A 24,890-nucleotide genomic window follows, 5' to 3' on the forward strand; every position below is an offset into this window, starting at 1 on the left:
AACATTCTGAACCCTATATGCCATCACCCAAATTCAACAGTTCTCAAGGATTTTGCCATAGCTACTCCATTTCTCCCTCACTTTTCTCGACTAAAGTGTTTTAAAGCAAGTCCCAGACCTCAGTCATATCTCCTCCCCTACTTTCGTACACATCTCTCAGCATTGTAGATATTTTCATTTGTAGCCGTGCCATTTTTCCACTCATGAAGTTCCTTAATATCATTTCCCACATACTTATATCTAAATGTCCCCAGTTGTTCCAAAGAAGTCCATTTACAGTTGATTTGATTGACCAAGAGTCTCATCAAAGTCTTCTCATTGCATTACATATCTGCCATCTGTCTTTAGCTTTTTCTTTTCTGTCACAAATACTTTGGAGAAACCAAGTCAATTGTCCAGGTGTTCATTGTTTTCCCATAATTATGTGTATTATTTGAGGACTGAGAATTAGAAAATCTCTCCCACCAATGAAGAGCATTAAGTCTCCAGAAAGAAGATATTATTAATGTGTGGATGATGTGTAGGTGATGGTGACGTATCCAAAAACTTGCGAGAGAATTTCCTTAGATGTTGGAATAGGTTAGCAAGAAGGATTATAATAGAAACAACTTGTTGTAGTTTAGGTATAGTTCTTTTCTAGAGATACAGAGTCAAGCAGCAGGACAAGAACTTATTTTTGAAGCACTAGGCTGAAACTGGAAGGGAGTGCATACAAATAAGTGTATGGGCTGCACTAGGAGAAACAGTCCATCACTTACTTATTTTTCTCTCCGGGTCAATTCCCTTATCCCCTGTTGTCTATTTTTTCTATTTCTGAGTTTTAAAAACAGTTTTACTGAGGTACCATACAGTACAGTGCACATCTTTAAAGTGTTCAATTTGATACATTTCGAGGTATGAGAATACCTGTGAAACCATCACCACAATTAACATCATGTTCGCATGATTCAGCTCGAAAGTTTCTTTGTGCTCCATTGTAATTCCTCCTTCCTGACCCCACTTGAATTCCCTCCCTACCCCAGACAACCACTGATCTGCTTTCTGTCACAATTGATTACTTTGCATTTTCTGGAAATTTGTATAAATGGAATCATACAGTTTGTACTCTCGTCTGGCTTCTTTCATTGAGCATAATCATTTTGAGATCCATCAATGTTGAAGCGAGTATCAATAGTTCATTCCATTTTAGTGCTGAGTAGTAATCTATTGTATTCTATTCCTGATTAACCATGGTAAGGACTTAGGAATCTCCTTATCTGGACCACTTTTGGGTCTTTAATGGCTTCAGTGCTTCTGATGAGACACTGTTCTTTTAATAGCCTGGGACAAATGACACTTTCTCCATAAGCCTACTCCCAAGAGAATAAATCCTTGCACTTATCATTACATTCTTGGACTTCCCTGACCCCAGTTCAGATTTATGGGGATCTGAAGTCACTGTCCTCTTCTAATTCTATAATGACATGAATATGTAGGTGGCAGTGGTGATGGGCATGGGTGGGCATGGATGGAATTAGGAGAAGAGCAACATCATAAATCATAGTGACACCAATTTTCACTTAAAGGCAACACCATAGTCCCTTTACCCAACAATCCTATGAATGCTGCCTTGAGCTATGGAATAGTTGATGGATCCTATTTCTTTAGCTACTATAATAAAAATTCCTTCACCTTTTCTAAAGATTAAAACAATGATTATATTGAGAGTGATTTTCTCTAAATGTTATGCAGAGAATGTTGTTGTTGCTTACAACTCGTGATTATGTAAGATGCATTGACACCCTCCAAAGATGGTTTCTAAGCACAAGCTCAGAATGTTGATCTGACGATCACGGGACATATCCACAGAGAACAGTTCCAGAAGGGGAGAGTGAACATAATCCTGGTGAGAAGAGAAAGAACGAGAAACACAGTTTTGCACCCTGCTCCTAATCCAGACTGTAGAATGAAAATGATGTCCCCACACTGTCTCCCATCCCCACCCTATTCAGTAAGGACAGGATGTCCTTTTACTAGAAAAGTGGCTCTTCCGCAAGAAAGCAGTTCTAGTTTGCTTGGCACAAACCGGTCTTCCTCCTTAAAAAGTCAAAAAAGAGTGTGAAGAGGGTGTGGCAGGGGAGCCAGGGTCACAGCTGCCATTTTATTTCTTCCTAGAATAATGCATTCTTTACCGGTTGCCAGCACGCTTATTTTTATGTAGATTTGACCTTGGTTGCAACCTCGAACAACTAAAATAGAATAAAATAACTATAAGCTGCTTCAAAAAGCTTGACCTAAAAAGTATATAAAAATATAAGACAAAGGCAGGAAAGCGAACCAGGCCACAACTTTGAGCAAAGAATCGGTGAGCTTCTTGGGTCTGGTTAAAATATCAGCTGTGTGCATATTAGATTCCATCCTGTGTTTGATGATTTCTGCAGTGAGTGCTGCCTTTATCGATTGTTAGAGTGGAATGTTCAAGAGCATTATATTACAATCTGTCTCCAAATGGCTTTTCAGAATGAAATTTCCTGTAACTCAGAGGCAGAAATGATGCAGAGAACTGAAAGGGAAGATACTAGACAGCTGAATTTCACCCAGACTTTTGCATATGGGAAAGTGATGGAGTGCACCCAGAGAGAACTTGTATTGGTTTCTTTAGTAAAGAGGGTCAGTTTCAGCTCATTATTATCACATCACCAGAAACTATGCTGAATACTATATAAAGCAAAACTGACAAGGGTTGTGGCTTTGAGGGTCACAATATTTTAAAGATGCCTTAGTGTCCAGGGCCTCTTAACCCACGTTGCTCCCTTGCTTATCTCTCCTTCATCCAAGTGCCTCCTGCATATTCTTGCCTACATGTCCCCTCCTCCTTGAAGCCTCTCCTCTTCTCTCATTGATCCCCCCTCTCTCTGAAAGCACTATATTTTGTACCACTGACTGCAATCTGCATATTATTTCCTAATAGTATATATGCGTTGATTTTATTTTGCAACTAGACTACCAACTGAAGGGTATGTCTTACACATTGTGTATATTCCAAAGAGAGTTATATAATACTTTGCACAGAAACCAAGCGTTTTTTCTGTGTGTGTGTGTGTATATCCCACCCCACCTCCCATTGGTTCCTTTAGTCAAAGATGTAGATAAATTAATAATATTTGGGTTAAGTATACAGAAACCTCAGGTCAACTCAGCTTAAATACTAAAAGGAATTTATTGGCTCAGCATAACCGAAAATCTAGTTGCAGGTCTGGTTTCAAGGAAGGTTCAATCCAATGGCTCAAAGATGTCAAAAGAGACCGCTTTCTCTCTGTCTTTCTGCTTTACCTTCCATGAAACTGGCTATGATTCTTTTGGTCGCAGGACAGCTGCTAGGAGCTCTGGGGACAATATGTGCATCCTTGTTCACATTCAGTGGACAGAGAGCATTTTGTCCCAACAAAAGCATTCCCAACAAAAGTCCCAAGAATCACTATGCCTGGACTAGCTTAAGTTGCATGTTCATCCCTAATGATCCCTCTAGAAAGGAGTATGGATACACAGATTAGCTTAGCCTAGCTTCCTTGGAATGGTATGGAGCCCCAAACTGAAACTGGGAAGTCAAATTAGTACATGGGGGCTTGGGAGGCCACCAACAAAAGCTATAAAACTTCAACAGACTTTATCAACCCTCCACAGTCTGCTAATATTGCATCTAATGTGGAAGGATCTGTTCTCTGCCTTGCAGGTATTTTGATTCTAGATAAAATAAAAGGAACCAGTCAAGAACTTTGGCATTGGCTGGCCGCCACAGAATTGGCAAATTCTCACATTGCCGCATCACTATCAGGTTTTCCAGGGACTGTAGTTCTCTTCTATTCACTGCCAATCACCACAATTTTCTCTGCAAAAAGAAGTTCAAAGAGGGAAAGGAAGAAAGAAGGAAAGGAGAGAAAGAGAAAGAAAGGAGGAAAGGGAGGGAGGAAAGAAATGCACTTTAGCTTATAGGCAAACGCAGAAGTCCAGTGGCTCTGGTTCGCTCAAGCTAGGGGGACTTACTGCACCAGGTCTATTGGAATATAGTACTAAGAATGTAAAATGAAGAGCCACCACCACTTGCTGGACTTACATGCAATTGCTGGTCGATTGCCAGATGAGTACCAGATATTTCTGAGTGAGCGATTGGGTTCCTGAAGGTGACACTGCCTCAAGGATGAATCCTGTTCCTTCTTGGCCCCATTTAGAAGCTCTACAGAGGGTGGTCACATGATTTCAATTTCTATGTTTCTATTTCTGATCAAACCTGGGATCATTCCTGCTGTCAGGAATAAGTTATTGTCGATGACAAGACTAAAATGTACTTTCAGTTTATGTGATTGACCAAGCACAGCCCAGCTTTCAGGCAGCTGCCCACAGAAGCTAAGAATGAGAGGGAGGCCACACAGTGAAAATGATCGTTACTGCATTGACTTTGGAATAATTACCTTGCCATCCAAGAAAGTCAACCTTCCATTTGAATCAAGTGTGGGAGGGGGTGGCAGGCAAGGAAGAAGACCAACATCTTCAGAAGGAAGATCTGTGTAGAAGAAGTACCCCCACATTCTTTGGCTTAACAACAGTTATTTTTAAGTATAAACTCCAGACAAATATATTCTTTTTGCACAATCCCAACATCTGAAAATACAATTTACAAAACATCAAAGAAAGAAAGTAAAGGGGATGGAGGAAGGAATTCTTTCTTTTACAAAAAGATTTCTGCAGGGATCCTTTAAATAACAAACTCCCCTTGACCTTGCGAGATAGTTCAACTCTCCCCAAACTTTTCTGGAACCCGTCTACTTGGTAAAAGGAGGTGGACGTGAGATTCAATGTTTAGCTACTTGTTGAAGCTTGAATAAAAATGTGGAGTGCTTGCTTCATCTGCCTAGTAGAAAACTTCAATTTAAAGAGATCTTAAACACATTTTTCTTTAGTGTCTTATTCAAATTACTGTGTTGAAAGAGATCTGGAAGATAGAAACAGTTCTTGCTTTTTGGAAGGAATCATATCAGATGAAAGAGGAACAGACTCTACTAAAACCGAAAACGATGTTTAGAGACACATTGTTCCATCTTCTTGAAGGCCTGTCTTGACAGGAAGAAGCTGCTGTCTAGTCCTGTCATCCACAAGGTGAAGGAGTTGTATTTGCCAATCTCGAGGGGCCATTCAGCCTCATCAGCCTTGGAATCTGTGTGTCTGGGTCGGCCAGGCAAAAATGAAGGACCACGCAATGCACACATTCAACCAGTGTGTTCTTCTTGCCAATTGTGCCTCCTGGGCACTGACTATCCCAGCACAAGGCAATTCCCACATTCTCCACATTGTTTGTGGCATTCGAGCACTTGCTAACTACTTCTCCACACCAAAACACCTGTGGAAGCAGCACTAAGTTAGAAAAGTCATTTATACCAAATGTTTAGACACTATAAGCTGGAGGTCTTTGAGGCAGATCGTTCCTAAAAGATTAACAACAAGCAGTTACTGTCTGGGAGGTTACAACACAGAGGAGGCTTTTACAGGTGGCCCTGATGTGTTTTAAATTCTTAAAGGAATGTTTGTGGCTGGGTATTGACCTGTAATAGATGCTGAATATCAGAGGCAAGATGGTTTGCACAGCAATGGTACAGTGGAAATAATGTCAACGGGATCCTTCCTATAATACCAGGCTTGATTCTGAGTATCAAATGTTAGTGGGACCCACAGAGAACCTCAGAAAAAGCACAGGGGAGATACCAAAACCAGAGAAGGACAACATAAAAAAAGAAAATTACAGGCCGATATGACTGATGAACTTCAATGCAAAAATCCTCAACAAAATACTAGCAAATACAATACAACAATACATTAAAAAGATCATACATCATGATCAAGTGGGTTTTATTCCAGGGATGCAGGGCTGGTTCAACATCCACAAATCAATCACCGTGATACACCACATTAACAAAATGAAGAATAAAAGTCACATGATCATCTCAATAGACGTAGAGAAAGCATTTGACAACATACAGCATGCATTTATGATAAAAACTCTAAATAAAATGGGTATAGAAGGAAAATACTTCAACATAATAAAGGCCATATATCACAAACCTGCAGCTAATATCACTTTCAATGGAGAAGAACTAAAAGCTATCCCTCTAAGGACAGGAACCAGGCAAGGATGCCGACTTTCACCACTCTTATTTAACACAGTATTGGAAGTCCTAGCCAGAGCAATCAGGCAAGAAAAAGAAATAAAAGGGATCCAAATTGGAAAAAAAGAAGTGAAACTGTCACCATTTGTGGATGACATGATTTAAATACAGAAAACCCTAAAGAATCCACTAAAAAACTTTTAGAAATAATAAATGAATACAGTCAAGTCACAGGATACAAAGTCAACATACAAAAATCAGTTGCGTATCTATACACTGACAACGAAGTAGCAGAAAGAGAAATTAAGAATACCATCCCATTTACAATTGCAATGAAAAGAATAAAATACCTAGGAATAAACTTAACCAAAGAGGTAAAAGATCTGTACACTAAAAACTATCAAACATTGTTGAAAGAAATTGAAGAAGACACAAAGAAATGGAAAGATATTCTGTGCTCTTGGACTGGAAGAATTAACACAGTTAAAATGTCCATACTTCCTAAAGCAATCTACAGATTCAGTGCAACCCCTATTAAAGTTCCAACAACATTTTGTACAGAAATAGAACAAAGGATCCTAAAATTTATATGGAACAACAAAAGACCCTGAATAGCCAAAGGAATCCTGAGGAAAAAGAACAAAGCTGGAGGTATCACACTCCCTGAATTCAAAATATACTACAAATCTATAGTAACCAAAACAGCATGGTACTGGCACAAAAGTAGACACATAGATCAATGGAACAGAATTGAGAGCCCAGAAATAAACCCACACATCTATGGACAGCTAATTTTTGACAAGAGAGCCAAGAACATACAATGGAGAAAGGAGAGTCTCTTCAATAAATGCGTTGGGAAAACTTGACAGCCACAGGCAAAAGAATGAAAGTAGACCATCATTTTACACTGTGCACAAAAATCAACTCAAAATGGATTAAAGACTTGAATGTAAGACCTGAAGCCATGAAACTTCTAGAAGAAAACATAGGCAGTACGCTCTTTGACATCAATCTTAGCAGCATATTTTCAAGTACCGTCTGACTGGGCAAGGGAAACAAAAGAAAAAATAAACAAATGGGACTATGTCAAACTAAAAATCTTCTGCACAGCAAAGGAAATCATCAACAAAACAAAAAGACAACCTAACAATTGGAAGAAGATATTTGCAAACCATATATCGGATAAGGGATTAATATCCGTAATATACAAAGAACTCATATGTCTCAACAACAAAAAAACCAACGACCCAATTAAAAAATGTGCAAAAGATCTGAACAGAGATTTCTCCAAAGAAGATATACGGATGGCCAACAGGTACATGAAAACGTGTTCAACATCATTAACTATCAGGGAAATGCAAATCAAAACTACAATGAGATATCACCTCACTCCCATCAGAATGGCTATAATTAACAAGCCAGGAAACAATAAGTGTTGGAGATGATGTGAGGGAGAAAGGAACCCTCGTACACTGCCAGTGGGAGTGCAAACTGGTGCAACCAGTATGGAAAACAGTATGGAGTTTCCTCAGAAAATTAAGAATAGTCAGAGGGAGAAAGTCAAATACCATATGATCTCACTCATAAGTAGAAAATAAAAACGACAAACAAACACATAGCAACAGAGACTAGATTGGTAGTTATCAGAGGGGAAGGGGGGAGGGAGGAGGGCAAAGACGGTGATAAGGCACATGTGTGTGGTGATGGATTATAATTAGTCTTTGGGTGGTGAACATGATGTAATCTACACAGAATTTGAAATATATTATGATATACATCTGAAAGTTATATAATGTTATAATCCAATTTTACTACTGTAAAAACAAAAATTAAAACTAAAAAAGAGTAAAGAAAATGGAAAAAAGAAAAAAGAAATCTGATTAAAAAGTTGGAAAATAAGAAGAAAACTCATCTAAAGACCCCAGAATCATTTAGCTCAGGGAAAAACAGAGGTGGTTCTGAATTGATGGTAGCTGGCATTCCTGTCTTCACAGGAAGCACATGTTATTCACATGAAGGAAAATGTGAACGTTAAGGAACTTGTTGAGATGGGAGAGATTCCCAAAGGTGAGTGAGAATTAGTCTTTCCAATTTGGGATAATTTATGAATAACTGTGTCTGATAGCAGCAGAAGAAAGACTCCTTAAAGCTTTCTTCTCACCATTTTAAGTTGTTTTTCTCTCAATGGACCCCATGTTTCTAAAAATCCTGTAAATCAATTCCACTTATTGAGTAATCATACATCCACCCTGGTTTTTCTAGTCCCAAGTTATGCTTTTTGTCCAGTGTAATTATTAAAAACTTCCCCTTTCAATCTCTAAGTATCTCATTTGAAAAATAAGGTATATAGTTATCCTAGCAAGAGCAGGCATGGTTTAGTTTTGGAAATATCTATGGATTCCATAGGTTAACTCTTTGATTTGCCCTGAGCTAACATCCGTGCCAATCTTCCTCTACTTTTTAGTATGTGGGCCGCCAGCATAGCATGGCTGCTAATAGAGCAGTGTAGGTCCACACCCTGGAATTGAACCCTGGCCGGAGAAGCAGAGTGTGCTGAACTTAACCACTAGGCCACTGGGGCTGGTCCCAAAATTATTTTTTAAAGTATCTCAAAAGACTCTATTATTGGGAAAATTGGCCTAGATAGAAGATCTTTTAACCCGCCAATGTATGATTTTGTGACACTACTGACATTATCCAAAATGCCAATTATTCATCCTGGGACAGTGGCATGGACGACCATCCATAGGTCTCTTCAGCCTCATTTGGAACAGACAGGAATTACAACAAAGCACATACTCTTAGCCTTGAGTCTCAAGGGAGAAAAAATCTCATTCTGTCTTATAAGCTGGAAACCTCATAGTTTTCTGATGCTCAGGAACCAAGGCCCTCACCCATCCTCACATTCTTCCCAGCTCTGAGAGTGTATGATTGTGGAAAGAGAATCAACATGAGATCTCTGAACTGAATTCTCATTTAATAAATTTGGCAGATACTTATTGAGCACCTACTTGTACCAGGCACTGTTCTAGATACTGGGGAAAGAAGAAGGAAGAAAAGACACCTAATCCCATCTTCTTGGTCCTTACAGTTTCTTAGCGAGGCCACCTTCCCAAATGTAAGAGTAATAGCTGTGAGAGTTCCCTGAGCTCTCAGTGGAAGTGGCTCATGCGTCAAGTCAAAGGGAAAGCCATTCCTGCTCAGGGATTCAGTGTTTCCTGAAATAAAAGCAAGGCCAAAAAGACACAAGTTTTGTTTTTGAGAAATCATTGCTTTGGGGATTTGAGTTTGTTATTGTCTTCTCCATTCTCATGCACTGATTTCATCTTCAAACCCCTCCTCCCTATTTCATTCCTTGGGGTGTCAGCGTGAGCAGTGTTAGCTTGAAGAGGGCTTGGGTTTTGTTTTCTTGTGTTGTTTTTTGTTTGTTTGTTTTGTTTTAAACCATGGAAGAATTTTGAAAGGAAGAATGGTCAAAAATAAACTTTGAAGAATTATACCATGACTGCGGTCATAGAATTTTCCACAAATGAGCTGCCAAATGACAGAATTGTTATCTGTGCCCCAAACAAAACTGGAGCATTTTATCTTGATTTTAGAAGATAGCTGCAGGTGTACAGATGGTGCTGCATAAATACTCATTGAATTCACTGGAACTGTCTAACACGTTCAGAAAACAAGCATTGCAGTTGGTTGAAGGCCTCACCAGTGCTTTGCTCTGGATGTGTTCCAAGAATTGTGTCACTAAAGGTTTAAATATATAAAGATGGCACAATAGACTCTATTTTCATGGAGGTAAACTGGACTTTAATTAATACACCAGAAGCTGAATCACTTTGTTTTTTCAGGCACAGAGAGAGGAAGTGCCATCTCCCCTCAGTTATGACACACTGCCAGTTAGTTGATGTATAGTTGCTTCTTTTTTTAAAGGAGTTAAGAAAAGAAACAGAATTGAGAGCTCAAACTGCGGAAACCTAGGGAGAATTCATACGAGGAAGAAGAAAGCCTGGGAAGTGACCTGCATTGCCCACCATCGCAGAATCTAGCAGCATTGGACTTTCTCTTTCCTTGGCAGATCAGAGGAGAGGAGCCCTCATCTTAACACAGGAATTCCTCCAAGTGTACAGGGACAGCCTCTCTCTCCTGTTCTCCACAGTGTCTCTTTCAGACTCTCCTGCCTGTCTCCGTGTCTGTAAGACCAAACACCGTCCCCTACACCTCCAGCGGAGACTTGACCCTCTACTTCAAAGACAATAGGAGAAGCATCAGAGGGAGACTTTTCCACTTCAGCATCATGGTCTTCCACCCCGCTCTCATTAGACAATGGAAGAGGGGGGGATCTTCCCTCCAGGGCCAGGCAAAGCCCACCCACTGTGCTCCAGTCCTGTTCCTTCCCACATCCTCAGAAATCTGCTCCCTTGATCACCCACACTCTTTCCTGTATCTTCCACTCACACTCACAGAGGAATGGGCTCAGATCTTCCCCATCTTTAAAAACATAAAATAAAATCCCTCAATTGCATGTTTCCTCTAACAAAGGATCTTCATGCCTTCAGAGCCAAGATTTTAGAAGAGGTGGCCCTCACCATCTCCTCCTCCTCCTCCTTACCTGCAGTCTGTCTCTCCCACTTCACAGAAATTCCTTGCGCTGAGCGCTCTAAGTCCTTCTTGGTTGCTAATCTAATGGACACATTTGTTTCTATCCTTGACTCTCTTGACCTCCCTATGGCGTTGGGCGCACTTCCTCTCCCTCCTGGAAACACTCTCCTAGTCCACAAAAGCACTCTCCCTTGGATTTCCTCTGAAGTGTTTGACTACTCCTTCTCAGTCTTCCTCTTGGCTCTGCTCCCCTAGTAAATGTGGGAGTTCCCTGGGGATCCATTCAGATCCATTCTTGTCCTTCTTCTTTGCTGTTCCCAGAGTGATTTTTTAGGCAAGTCTAATTATTTAATTCTTTTTAAGGTCTTTCAGAAGCTCTCAATTATGTTCAGAAAAAATCCCAAGGTTAGGCGGGGCTTACCAAACGTCCCCTAATCAGACTCATATCACCTTCATCTCTTACCCCTTCCCCACAAACTCTCTAAACTCCAACTATAGTTAGCAATTAACTGAACAAGTCATGTTCTTTCTGGTTTCCATGTCTTAGGAAATGTTGTTTCCTTTGTTTAGAGCCAACTTTCTTCCTCCATCTTCACCTAACAAATTCCAAGATTTTTCTGCCAAAGCTTAGTGCACATTTTTGTCATAGGGTTTATTAATTGGTATTATATTTGTCTGTTCTTTCCATTAGAGATTGAATTCCTTAAGACAAGGACTCTATTTTATTTATTTAGTCTTTTAAACTCTGTATTCTCCTTGCCTAACACAGGACCTGCATGAGCAATAAATTTGTTAAATGAATGAGTGAATAAATGAAAGACCTCATTCCTCTTCGATCCAAGTCCAACATATAAACTAAGTTCAGGTCACATAGACTTTTCTTATCAGAGCTGAGTACAATGCTTCTCAACCAATTATACATATCTCAACAAAATAAAGGATATTGATTTTCTATCTTCATAATAAATGTAGTTCCTGATGGGAGAAATGTGTTTGCTTTGGCCTTCCTGGTAGTCATGGAAATGAATTACAGCCTTGGGCAAAAGGGTATCCCTCAGTCAAGGGGATGTGGTGTGATCTGGTGGGTAGAGAGGGCGTCTTGGAGGCAAGATTCTATTTAGAGCTGATGTTGACTCTGGGCCACTAAGGTGACAAGCAGTAAGGACTGACCCCTCCTCTCTTCTCTTCCAGTTCACCCCTCATATGAAGCTAGGCGGAAAGTATTTGTTCTTCTATTTTCAAATCAGATTTGTTTCTAGGTTAGCAGAGCATTTGCTGAGAGATAAAGACCAGAGAGAGCTGTGCTAAGATTTTATTCCCAAGGAAATTTCTGGTTTGGTTGCTACATCTGTGTAGTTCTTATGAGCTCATTATGGGTTTGTGCTGTTTCCCCCACAAGATACCAACATCTTTAAGAGCAGGAACTATATATCTTTCTTTCTTTGTAGTGTCCCTTAAGCTAAGTTTAGTTGTCTACCTTCAGAGTACTGGCTTACAGACCTTAATAATTGTTTATGAGAATAATTATGAATCATAAATTTAGATACCTTGTCTTGAATAAAAGTGTAAAATATTCATAAAACTACCATTTAGTGTTTAGATCTCCAATATGATGACAAGTAAGCTTCTCTACACAATCCTGGAAAACATGAGATCTCAATCAGAAGGGATGCAATTTCATGGCACAAGTTCTTTGAGCACAATGACATGATTTTCCAACATATTCCTAGGTCAATAAAGAATGCATTTTTAAATTGTGGCATAATCTGCTACAACAGAAGATTATTGCAGTGATGAGTTGCTTTCTGGAAACATAGTTATATATGTTATTAAATTGTGTAGAGAGAAAGAAGTGATGGCTCTGAAACAGGATGGATTCCAACCACCCTTAAGTTCTGGGTATTTATAGCCCGTTAACACCCCTTAGACACAGAGTTAAATATTAAAACGACATGAGCATTTAATAGAAGGACCTTAGGTTTAAGACTTCCAGGTCCTTAAAACCTTTTTGTGGTAGCTACTCTCCGAGATGACCCCAGTGGTCTTTGCCTTCTGGTATTCATGTCCTTGTGTAGTCTTTACCTACAATGAATAGGACCGACATGCATGACTAACAGGATATTGTAGAAATGATGGTGTGTCACTTTTGACGTTGGATCATAAAAGACGTTGAAGTTTCTGCCTTGTTCTTTCCTGGATCCGTTGCTCAGGGATCAAACAGCTGCTCTGTCGTGAGGACTCTCATAGCAGCTGCGTGGAAAGGTTCATGTGGCCAGGAATTGAGACTTCGTGCCAACAGCCACCACCCACTTGCTAGCAATAAATGTGAGCCATCTTGAAAGTGTATCCTCCAGCCTCAGTCAAGCCTTCAGATGACTGCAGGCTCAGCCAACATCTCCACTACAACCTTGTGAGAGATTCTGAGCCAGGGCCAATCAGATAAGTGGCTCCCCAAATCCTGATCCACGGAAACTGCAAGATAATAAATGTTTACTATTATTTTAAGCTACTAAATTTTGGGTAATTTCTTACTCAGCAATGGCTAAAACTCGAACCTGAATTAGAACAAACTGACGGTCTAACACTGTAATGGATGCTATGGTGCACTGCCTAGATTACTTCTTCAGGACTGACGTGACCATCTCCCAGCTACTAGAACATATTGTCTCTTGCAAACACATAGTTATGTCCCTCATTAGAAATTGCTGTCAGCTGAAGATATGTCTCATCCAAGATTATGGCCCCATACCTAGGATAGCTTGTGACCAATGACTAACTGATACAGGGATAAAAATATCTAGCCCCCTTGCTTTAATTGCCCCTCTCCTCAATCCTGCTTCTCTCAGTTTCTTAAAGATGATTCTGAGTGCACCCCAAAATAAACCTTCTACACACAACTCTATATCTCAGAGTCTGGTTTCCAGGGCACTCAACCTAAAAGAGTTGGTACCTGGAATGGTCCTTGGAAGCAAAGCATGTGGCAGATGACCTGGCCTGTTTGCCAGGGCCTAGGAAGATAACAACCGAAAGACTGGGTAAAAGGATGTCTGGGGAAGAGGCACATGGAAGGGCCTATGGGTATGGGTACCACCAGATAGCAGAAGAGGCATTAAATAACCAAATGATTCAGCTAGTAGATGTCAGCTAGCCTCTGTCCTCTTCAACCCAGTGCTTCTACAATGGATTCATGAACAGAGCAGCCACAATGGTAGAGGTGAAAGTTTATGCATGGGCCCAACAGTATACTCAAAAAAGCTGATTTAACTAATGATACTGCTGAGTGTCCATCCAACTTGCCAGCAACAAAGAGTAATGCTGGGTCTCCAATATGCACCTTCACTCAAGGAGACCAATCAGTCATTTGGTAGCAAATCAATTCCTTTGAATCTTTTCAATCCTAGAGGATTATCTTGACTAGGATTGACACCCATTCCAGGTATGGATTTGCCTTTCCTGCCTGCAGGGCCTTGACTGGAGGTCTTTTGGTGCTCCCATTCCTGGATTTAGTGGTTTTATGGACAGGAACAGCAGCGACAGCCTGAGACGGACTTGATAACTCAGGAAAGAGGGTCTAGATCCCCCTATCAGGCTAGCCACCTAGACTAGTAGACATGCTAGCTGAGCCATGAGTGGTGGAGGATAAGGACGACAAGCATCAATTATGAATGTGAGGTCAACTGCAGCAGTAGGGCTATAGTTCATCTCACTAGCTCTTCTAAGTTTTCATAAGAAACAAGACTAACCAGAACCACGGAGTTTCCAGATGGGGCAAAATTACCATTAAATGCAAGTGGATCTTAGGAGCTTGTAGTGGATGCTGTGACGTTTTGTCAAAGTCCCCCCTTCAGGAACAATGTATTCATGCCCCCACTGCTGGGATATTAGCTGCTAACAGGTCATAGATACATGGCTCACTGGGAATTGTCCTTTGCCATAGAGAAGCAATTCATCTAAGGTTGTGCTCTCTCCCAGGGACAGTTAATGGCCAATGACTGGCTGATGTGATGATGAAAATGTTGGCATATTTGCTCCTATTAGGACATCTCTGAAGGGCCATCTCAGCTCCAGAGCCTCCCATTGGATTGGCTGAGACTTCTGTTGCAGCTGCATTGTGGATCAGCTTCTGCCTTCCCTCAATCCTGCCCTTCTCCGGTCCTTACAGGAGAATCTCCTGAGATACTCCCTGAGTAAACCTTCTGCACGCAACTCTGTCTCAGAGTCTGTTTCCAGGGACCCCAACCCAAAGAAAGCTTCCATACAGGAATTTTAATCTTCAATCAACTCAGCAAAAAAATAGGCCAGAGAAAAGTCCATGTTTTTCATTGTTAACCCAATAGACAGGAAAACTAAAAATTTCAAGCTCCGAGGTAGGAAGAAAGGAAAAATGTGTGAGTAAAAAAGATATTATAGAAAGCACTATTGGACCTAAAATCTTATCAATTAGTGTATTATTTAGTAATTCTAGCTTCTTAGAATAACATGGTCTCTAAAGCTTGGGACACAGGACAAACAATGATGGAGGCAAGGAGAAGGAGAAAAATGTTGGCGTCAGTGAGTCTGATTGACTTGCTTGTGAGCATGCCTTGTAAGCATTAAGTGGCTGGGAGCATCATGTCTATTTCCTTCATGGATGGGGCATTGAAAAGAATAAGGTGTTAGGAGTAGGTGTACTTAATACATCCCAGCTTTCCTGAGGGAGATGAGCCATATGGAAAAATATTATAGTAAGACTTTTTGTTTACTGCAATTCTTATTGATATTGTTGCCATACCGTGTTTTGTTCGTTGTGATTACTCTAGTTTATTTATTATTTGTAAGTTTCATATTATATTTCTAACAACTTTTGGCCTCTTTAAAAGAAGAAACAGTTCCATGGGAATCCTCTATCTTGCTAGAAAGAGAGACACATTAATAGGAATTAGCAAGCTGTAGGTTGAGAGGGTGAAGCTTTGCTCACAGGTATGCAGAGTTTACACTTACTGAGATCAATGTGACCCTTCTGTGTATTACTGATTTTTTTCCCCCAAACTTCTGATCTTCTGTTTGCCTGATGCACTCTTCCCCCTTCTCCACCTGGCTCTCTGCCCCAGTAGGGAAGGCTGACCAGTAGGGATTACCACATGGGTCTCATGTTCTCCAGCTTCTGGTTGGATTCAGCCAGTGGGGAGCTCAGCACAAGCAGGAAACATGAAGGAGGTAGGAGAGTGAGGCTGGGATAATTATTCCTCTTGCTGTCTTCTTGTGAGGTTGCCACAGGCTGGATGCATCCCCCCACTGAAGATCACAACTCCTGTCAAACAACCCCTTCTGCACAGCTCTATGAATCCATGTTCTGGTAACAGCCCACTCGCCTGGTCCCTTTTGGCTCAGGGGTGCTGACTATCTTCAGTTGTTACTTGCTCTGGGCCACTGCATTATCCCTTATGGTTTCCTTACACTCTGCCCACATCTTTGTCCGTAGTCCTTTCATCAAGCCCTCGTATTATCCAATTAGAATGTGCCACTGTTTACTGCCAGGGCCCTGATAAAATCATTTCTTTCTATTTCTTTCATGGTTAGGAGACTAAATTCTAGACCCGGCTCTTACAAAAATGAGCTGGCATCTGTGTGCAAATTGTCTCATTAATCTAGACTAGGAAATCCCCAGGATCTGGCATTCAAAGATTTAAAACATAACTCTAAATTGGAAGAGGAAACCCTCTCGCCTCATTTCACTCCTTCAGTACACAGTGTTGTTTTCTTGAGGAAAGTGACAAGGCAGGAGACTGGAGAAGAGAAGGATTAAAAATACTAAGCTTCGCATGAAGACAGAGTGGTGAACACTAAGGTTTGGCATAAGAACGGAGGCAGGTAGTAGCACGCCCAGGCTGATGGCTCGAGATTAAATCCACAGGCTTTAGCAGAGAAAAGCCAGGAAAGAGATTTTAAGTAAATTCAGGTTCCTGGGAAGCCACAGACAGACAGATAGCACAGGGAACGGCCATTCCTACCATCCTTGGTCACTCTTGTGTCTAACGTTCTAGTGAGAGCCTCCATTGACTAAGCACCTCCTGTGTCCCGGATATGATTCTTTATCTTCATTGGCTCATTTCGACCTCACAGGACAGAGAAAGCCAGGGTGGGGAAATATCCTGAGTGACTCGCCCAAGGACCCAGGGCTTGTAAACAACAGAGTGAGAATTCCAACACTGGGATTTAACCACCCATTCAATTACCTTCTTCTAGAGTAGATTTAGCCTGACCCTAAGGATGCACATTCAGGCCGGAGTGGATACCGGGAACGTTCAACACTGCCTCTTCTTGTCTCTCAGAGATTGTTGAAGCAGACTCAAATTCACGGTTAGTCCAATACCCATCCTCTCTGTGTGAGCCAAAAATTATGCAGGACAAGAAGAGACTCCCAACAGGTTGGCCAGTCCTGGATCAGGGAGCCCATTTCCTTCAGTTTCCCCCTTCCACCTTGCCCGTCCTGCCCAGATGTGGACCCTCAGTTCCACAGGGCCAGGTCCACAGCAAAGCAAGCTCTGGGAAGCAGAGAAATGGGACACGGAAAGGCACTTGTCTTCACAGATTCTCCTCTGTGTGTGGGATTGCACTGGGAGAGAAGGGCAGAGGGAAGGCATTCCTCATGCAGTAAACAACCCCGACCAATTTGCACCCAAGCCACTGAGCCGTAATCTTTTCATTATGCTTTGCATATTTATAACCAAGAGTTCTATTGCTCTGGTACAAGCAAGATTGTAATCAGCCTGCCAAAGGATTTTCTTTAAACATGTCAGTCTTTAAAGAAGAAAAAATGGTCATCCACATTGAATGCCCTTTTAAAGAGAAAGCCCCTCTCCTGTTCTCTTTAGCTGGAAGATAGCATGCAAGCTTGGGCCTGAGAAGCGAGGGCTTGGCTTCCTTTATGCTGCCCTCCCCAAGTGTTCTTCAGTTTGGTTAGAGCAGCCTCAACCCTTTTTAAATGCTTTGTCTAGTGGGTGCCAGCCTGCTTGAACTGCTCCCAAAGATGCCAATTTCAGCTGCCACATTTAATTTGCTGTCCTGAGGGCCTCTTGTGCTCTTTTGGATTCTCTTAAGTGAATCAAAATAACTAGGGAGCATAGAGCACATGACCCTAATTTCAGTGTGCAATCTTTTGCTACAGATAGGTTTGCCCATGTTAGGCCCATTTGTTCAAAAGAAAAGATGGAACAGAAAGGGGAACCTCCTATCTCTGTTTCCTACATCTTTGGGGCCTACATCAGACGATGAGTTAGGATGGTAGAAGTTTAGTTATCCAGAGGCCAGACACACATACCATGACAGAAGCACACCCTACTTCTGTTCCACTGTGAGGGGAGCAATTGAAAGAAAAAATCCAACTAGTGTGAGTAGATTCCTTGCTCAACTTGGCGATGCAGATCATAGGGTCTCACCAGCACAAGTGGTGTGACAGGAGCGCTGAAATAATGGGAACAGCGCTGCCACATTGTCTCCAATGGAAGAGACGTCTGGAATTTTGAACTGGACTGGAAGATCCTGGGCTCCAGGGGGTCTTTCTTATGGTCAAAAAATTGCTACTTGAGCAGGCCCAGTGGTGTAGCAGTTAAGTTCTGCACGCTCCCCTGAGCAACCCGGGGTTTGTCGGTTCAGATCCCAGGCGTGGACCTACACACCACTTAGCAAGCCATGCTGTGGCAGGTGTCCCACATGTAATATGGGCACAGATGTTAGCTCAGGGCCAATCTTCCTCAGCAAAAAGAGGAGGATTGATGGTGGATGTTAGCTCAGGGATAATCTTCCTCTAAAAAAGAAAACAGTGCTACCTAGAAGTGGGAGGAGCCTTGAGAATCCCTATGTTACCCTGAGAAAGATCCCAAAGGAATCCTCTGACTGGGCCTGCAGTAGCCCACACTGCACCACTAAGATTGTGCCAAGCCCAGCCATGAACATTGGGATCCTTTCTATGGTTCTTTTAGGGCCTGTTCAGGAGAGAAGCAGAGTCAAAGAGTGCATTTCTGCTGCTATTCTTGCTCCATTACCCAGCCAACCCTCAGTCGCCAGCATTTCTCAAACCATAGCTGTGAATACCCTAGATTTTTTTCCTTTGCTGACCACGGTCGCCCTGGTGGTCATGCCACTTTCTGGCATAACCAGGCAGAGGGCCAGCCGCCTCAGAGCCTCTGAGAGGAAGGGAGAGGAGAGAGGCCTTCCCTTCATGGCCCAAAGGGGCTGTGGGTCCCAACCGCCTGGACACTCAGGGTAGAATCAAGCTGAACAAATTATAGGGAGTAATTTAGGGATGGCGTGAGGAGGAGGGGGCATGAGCCTCAATCCAGACCAATGTTTTCAAAGGCCTCTGTTTTCTGAAGGTGTGGGAGCCAAAGCATGCCTTTCTCTTTGTGAATGAACTCATTTGTGGAAAATCCTGCTTAAAAAAAAAGGGAGAGAAAGATAAAATAAAATGTTAATTCAATGTTAATTATTGAATGTACTCTACAATTTCAGAGCCTTTAGTCTCCCCCAAGGATTCTTCTGCAATTGTTACCAGCATTTTGGTCCCTTACATCTTCTCTTCAAAACTCCGGAATGAGTTAGGAAGCATCCTGTCCTCTTCGATTTTTCGGAAGAGTTGGAGAAGGATAGATATTAAACATGGATGGATGGACCTTGAAGGTATTATGCTAAGCAAAATAAGTCAAACAGAGAAAGACAAATACTGAATGATTTCTTTCATATGTGGAAGATAAACAAACAAAGACATGGATAAAGAGAACAGATTAGTGGTTGCCAGAGAAGAAGTGGGTGGGGGGAGGGCAAGGGGTAAAGGGGCACATATATATGATGACAGATAAAAACTAGACTATTGGAGGTAAACATGATGCAGTCTACACAGAAACTGAAATATAATAATGTACACCTGAAATTTGTACAATGTTATAAGCCAATATGATGCCAATTAAAAAAAATATGCCAGAATGGCAGTCATGAAACTCTGTGGTCCTCTCAGAGGCTTACAATGGAGGGAAATCAATTCCATTTCAGCCACTGGGTAGGATTTCCTAAGTGTGCATCCAGGCTTGTGCTAACTCACCAGGGTCTCTTGCTTTTGTTTGGAAGCTAAGACTTCCATATGTGAAACATTAGAAATGATTTTAAGTCCATCTATTAGTAAGGATGGTGGATACAAGATACAAGAAAAGTGGGAATATAAAGTTAACAGGAGAGAGTTGTGAGAGGTGGCTTGAGAGAGAAGGGAAATTGAGCAGAGGATTGAGTGAAATATTGCGTGAGGTTGAAGATTTTGAATGGATAGCACGTAACTGACTTATCGGCGCTTCCTTATCTATGAATCTACCTCTCCCCCCGACACACACACCAGCATTTTCCAATATCCTTCCTTCATTCCTTCTTTTACTGAACTCTTACCCATCCTTTACAGCCTAGCTTGACCTCTATCTTCATGTAGACCTTTTCCGTGCTATCAGCCCACACTGATTCCCCTTTCTGGAAATTCTTCTTTCACTTGTAGTCAATATCACCCATTAAGTGCTTAGTCGATTTGTATTTATTTTAAGTATGTGTTTTGTTGGTCTTTATAAATGAGGTCCTTGAGACCAGGATCATATCTTCCAGTGGGATCAGACGTAGGAGGATACAGTGGAGCCACTTTGCAAACACTGGTTTGATGGATGAAAGGTTCAGGACCTTGTTTCTCTGGGAGCTTTATCATGCCAGTGTCCTCATCTGGACAAGGTTTCCTTTTCTTGGCCATTTCATCAGTACCACCACATAGCCTGCCTCATACTTCTTATGGCTCTTTTCAGCCCAGTGGGTGAGAGTGTGTTCGTTCCTTGCAAAATGTTTGAGAAGAAGAGTTGCATTGTTCTTAGAAGACAGAGAAGAGTAATTGGCCTGCTTTTCGTACTTTATACATAAATATTTGTTTAAGCTCTGATGAGAAACTAAACTTAGAGACTGCAGCTCCGCACTCAGCATGGAAAGGAGGGCAGGTCAGACAGTGATCTTTTCAGCTAATATTCACTAGTGTCGGCTGCCATTTCAAGAACAGCCAACCTTAGATAATCAGCACTCGGGTAATCCAAGACCTTTGCTCTGGCTCAGATCCCACCTGTCCCCTTTTTCACAATTTGAGTTTCTAAGATTTCTTCCCCAGAGGGCACAAAGGACACGGAAGAAGGACAAAGAAAAGAAGACAATTTACAAAGGCAGTGTTGTTAGTGGTCAGACAGCCCTACTTAGAGACTTACTGGAGAGAAGGCTGAAGGTTGATGCTCACAACAAAAGTTTGGGGTTTAGAATCACCTCAAGATTTAGGAGATGTATATTGCACTGGAAATATACAAAATGGTAGTCTGAAGGCAAAGAGGGCCATGTGTAGCATTTGAAATGCGCCACAAATAGTTTTGCCCTGTGTTTAATTTTATCCCAAGATGCTATCATTTAATGAGTATTAATTAAATGTCAGACACTTTATGTACAAGATCATCTGCAAAACAACTCTTCACAGTGAAAATAATTGCCTCATTTATACAGATCAAGAAACTGAGGCTCGGGGCTGGCCTGGTGGCGCAGCGGTTAAGTTTGCACGTTCTGCTTCGGCGGCCCGGGGTTCACCAGTTCGGATCCCGGTGCGGACATGGCACCGCTTGGCACGCCATGCTGTGGTAGGCATCCCACATATAAAGTAGAGGAAGATGGGCACGGATGGTAGCTCAGGGCCAGGTTTCCTCAGCAAAAAGAGGAGGACTGGCAGTAGTTAGCTCAGGGCTAATCTTCCTCAAAAAAAAAAAAAAGAAACTGAGGCTCAAAGGAGTTCAGTAAACTTCATCTGTTCAACAAATATTGATTGTAAGTCTTTCATGTGCCAGGACTAAGAACCGGCAAATGGCAGAACTAGGATCCAGTTGTGTCTGGTTTCCAAGCCTGCGTTCTTTCCACAGAGCTGCGTTACTTCCCTGAGGGAGGAACGTCTCCAAACGGCCTTCTCTTTCATTTTCATTTTCAAAATTTTCCCTTTGCATTCTGGAAGTTCTTTGAGTACAAAGCGAGGACTATTAACCATGTTCACCAAATGGTAGTGATGATACTGGAAGATATCTGGTTTGTTGGTTGTTGTCATTTTTCAAAAGAAGAGTTAGGAGAGAGTTTCAGGACTTAATTTTCTGCTTCTTAACTTAGGAGCAGATTTGGGAAATAGGAGAGCCGGTAGTTCTTAAAAGCAATATTTTGGCTGTGCAAATCTGATTAACTGAGCTGAAGGAATCAGGGGTTGGTTTTGTGAAAGTAACTTAAGTCTGACACTTAAATTACATTCTACTCCTTGTCCTCTAGGCTCTGTCTTAGTTGAATCCGGTTCCACAAGCCACCTACCCTGGAGTTGCCTCCAGGACTCCCTCACCCGGTCTTTCTGAGAGAGTCTGCCTCTTCAATATGTCCACTTCCTTCATCCACACTACCATTCACAATGAAGACCAGAGTTTTCTCTCCCCTACATTTCTTCAACTAATTGATCTCATAGCTCTTGCCTTATTTCCCACACAACTGCCAGGGTAAATTTTCTGATATATAAATATGTAACATGTAAGTTCAACCCTGTTTTTTCCCATTGCTCTTAGGATAAAGCCCAAACATTTTAGGAGAGCAAATAAGCTCCCTCATAATCTAGCCCAGCGCCATTCAATGTGATGTGAGCCACATACACAATTTAAAACGTTCTCATAGCCATACTCAAAAAGTGAAAAGGAACAGGGAAAATAGTTTTAATATATTTTATTGAACCCAGTATATCCAAAATATTATCATTTCAACACGCAATCAATATTTTAAAAATATCAGGTATTCTGCAGTCTTTTTTTCTTATACTTTATCTTGAAAATCTGGACACCAAATTTTTATTAAAAATACTTGATGTATATTTAGACTTCATAAAATTTACACTTGAAAGAATAAATTCACATATCCAAGACGTTCCAAACATACTTAAAATTATTCCAATGGCTGAATCAAGTATTAGTTAGAATTAAAATTAAACAAAATTTAAAATTCAATTACTGTGTTACATTAGGCCCCCTTGAAGTGCTTAAAAGCTACATGTGTCTAGTGGCTACCATATTGAACAGCACGGAAGTACTCCTTGGTTAAATCTTTCAGTAACTTTCAGGACACTATGCTAAGTGAGATAAGCCAGACAGAGAACAACAAATACTGCATGATATCACTTATACGTGGAATCTAAAAAAGCCAAGCTTGCAAAAACAGAGTAAAATGGTAGTTACCAGGGACTGGGGGAGGGGGAATCAGAGAGATGTTTTTAAGGGCACAAACATCTAACTAGTAACAAGTCTTGGAGATCTAAGGCACAGTATAATGGTTATAATAACGTTGTATTATAATCAGCAAACTTACTAAGAGACTAGATCTTAATTATTCCTACCACAAAAAACGAAATGGTAATTATGCAACATGATAGGGGTGCTAAAAATAGTTAATTGTAATATGATTGCTCAATAACAATCATATTACAATATATAAATGAATCAAATCAACACATTGTACACCTTAAATTTACACAATGCTATATGTCAAGCATATTTTAATTACTAAGAAAAAATAATAGGAGCTAACACTGGTATATGTCAGGCACTGGTCTAAGTGTTTCTATATATTAACTTATTTTAATTGAATTATCAAGGTCAATCCTATGAAGCGGATACTATGATGTCTCCGTCTTACAGAGGAAAAATCGAGGCACAGAGAGGTTGAGTAATTTGCCCAAGTTTACACAACTAGAAAGCAGTAGAATTGAGGTTTGAACCCAGAGAGTCACATCCTTGAACTCGTCCTCTTAACCACAACAATCTTGACTGCCTCAAATTCTTGGAGCTCCTAGAAACTTCCTTTCGCCTCAAGGCTGTCACATCTGTTTCTCCGTCATGCTTTAGTGGTTCTCCACTAGAGGTTTGGGAATGCACATTGGCGCCTTCAGCCTGGGAGGGTACCATTTCCCACACTGCAGCGTTATTTTTCTGGTAATTATTTGGTACTTATCTGTGTGGATTGTGGAAGTCGATGTATTACTAAGACAAATGTCAGGGTTCATAATGAATTCCAGGGCAGAGAAAATATTTAATCAGACGTGCTTATCAAGCCTCTTTTCCCTCCTTCAGAAATGTCTATGCTGCTTTTTAGCTGATACTGTCCCCTTGCCCTGACTGAAGGTTTGATGAACCCTCTGGATTATATAATGTGGTGTGAACTCTCTTCCTCTGGCCGTAGAAGATGATGGTTCTCAGATCACTGACATGAACATTTCCTGTCCTTCCCAGCTAATGAGGAAGAGCCTTTCCAGGAAACGTGTGCTTTGTAGAGTCTGATATTAAGAGTCAGCCTGAGAATGGGGTGCAGTTAAGTATGATTAAAAGTAGAAGATTAAAAATGTTACAACAGGAAATGGAAAAGAATGAGAATTATGAACAAGGCGGCTCTTGCTACACTTTGACCTCAAAAAGAAGCTACCTAGTCACATGAGAAGGTGAAGGGATGCCGTTACCATAAATCACTGTTAAAATTCACATTAACAAAATTACATTTACACATGAGGAGAGGGAAAGCTAATTGGATTCTGATGTAGCCAAACTAATCAGTATTCTTTTCCCAGGCAGAAGATAGGATTTATACAGAGATGCCACTGGCATATTAATGGCCATTGGTGAACAGCACTAAATGGTTTGGGGTAACTATTAGCGATGAACCGGCTTTTTAATCTAACCTCATAGATGTGAACCAAGAAAGATTATCTTCTAAGACACGTGTAGCCAGAGTCTAGCCTCAACTTAGCACCAGGTTCTAAGCAAAACATTTGAACATCTTTGGGCATCAAAACCATGGGTGGATAGTTGATGACAGAAATCCAATGACAGCATGAGAGATGAGTTTTAGAGAGTAACATGTGGGTGGGGTTGTGAAAAACACCTTTTAAACTTGGAGAAAAAATGAATCCTTCCTTTTCTTCTCCCCTAACCTGCCTTCATACACTCCAGGGTTTCTCCTTTATCCCTATCCATCATAAAGGAAGGAAAGAATAAACATTGGCATGCCACTTCAGCAAGGTCTGATGTCCACTCAAAATGTTTGGCCTGGAGACCAGAT

At 41.2% G+C, this 24,890-nt stretch overlaps 1 long non-coding RNA gene across 1 annotated transcript; it reads right to left on the reverse strand.

Moving 5' to 3' along the window:
• Window positions 1-1,750: 1,750 nt before the first annotated feature.
• Window positions 1,751-10,867, reverse strand: LOC124244434 (uncharacterized). Its single transcript, XR_006890004.1, has 3 exons — window positions 10,747-10,867; window positions 4,449-4,638; window positions 1,751-1,882 (listed from the first exon to the last, which is right to left on the reverse strand). It is a non-coding gene; the product is annotated as an uncharacterized LOC124244434 (long non-coding RNA).
• Window positions 10,868-24,890: the final 14,023 nt, after the last annotated feature.

Source organism: Equus quagga, chromosome 9, assembly GCF_021613505.1.
Source record: "Equus quagga isolate Etosha38 chromosome 9, UCLA_HA_Equagga_1.0, whole genome shotgun sequence".
In the NCBI taxonomy this organism is placed as follows: domain Eukaryota; kingdom Metazoa; phylum Chordata; class Mammalia; order Perissodactyla; family Equidae; genus Equus; species Equus quagga.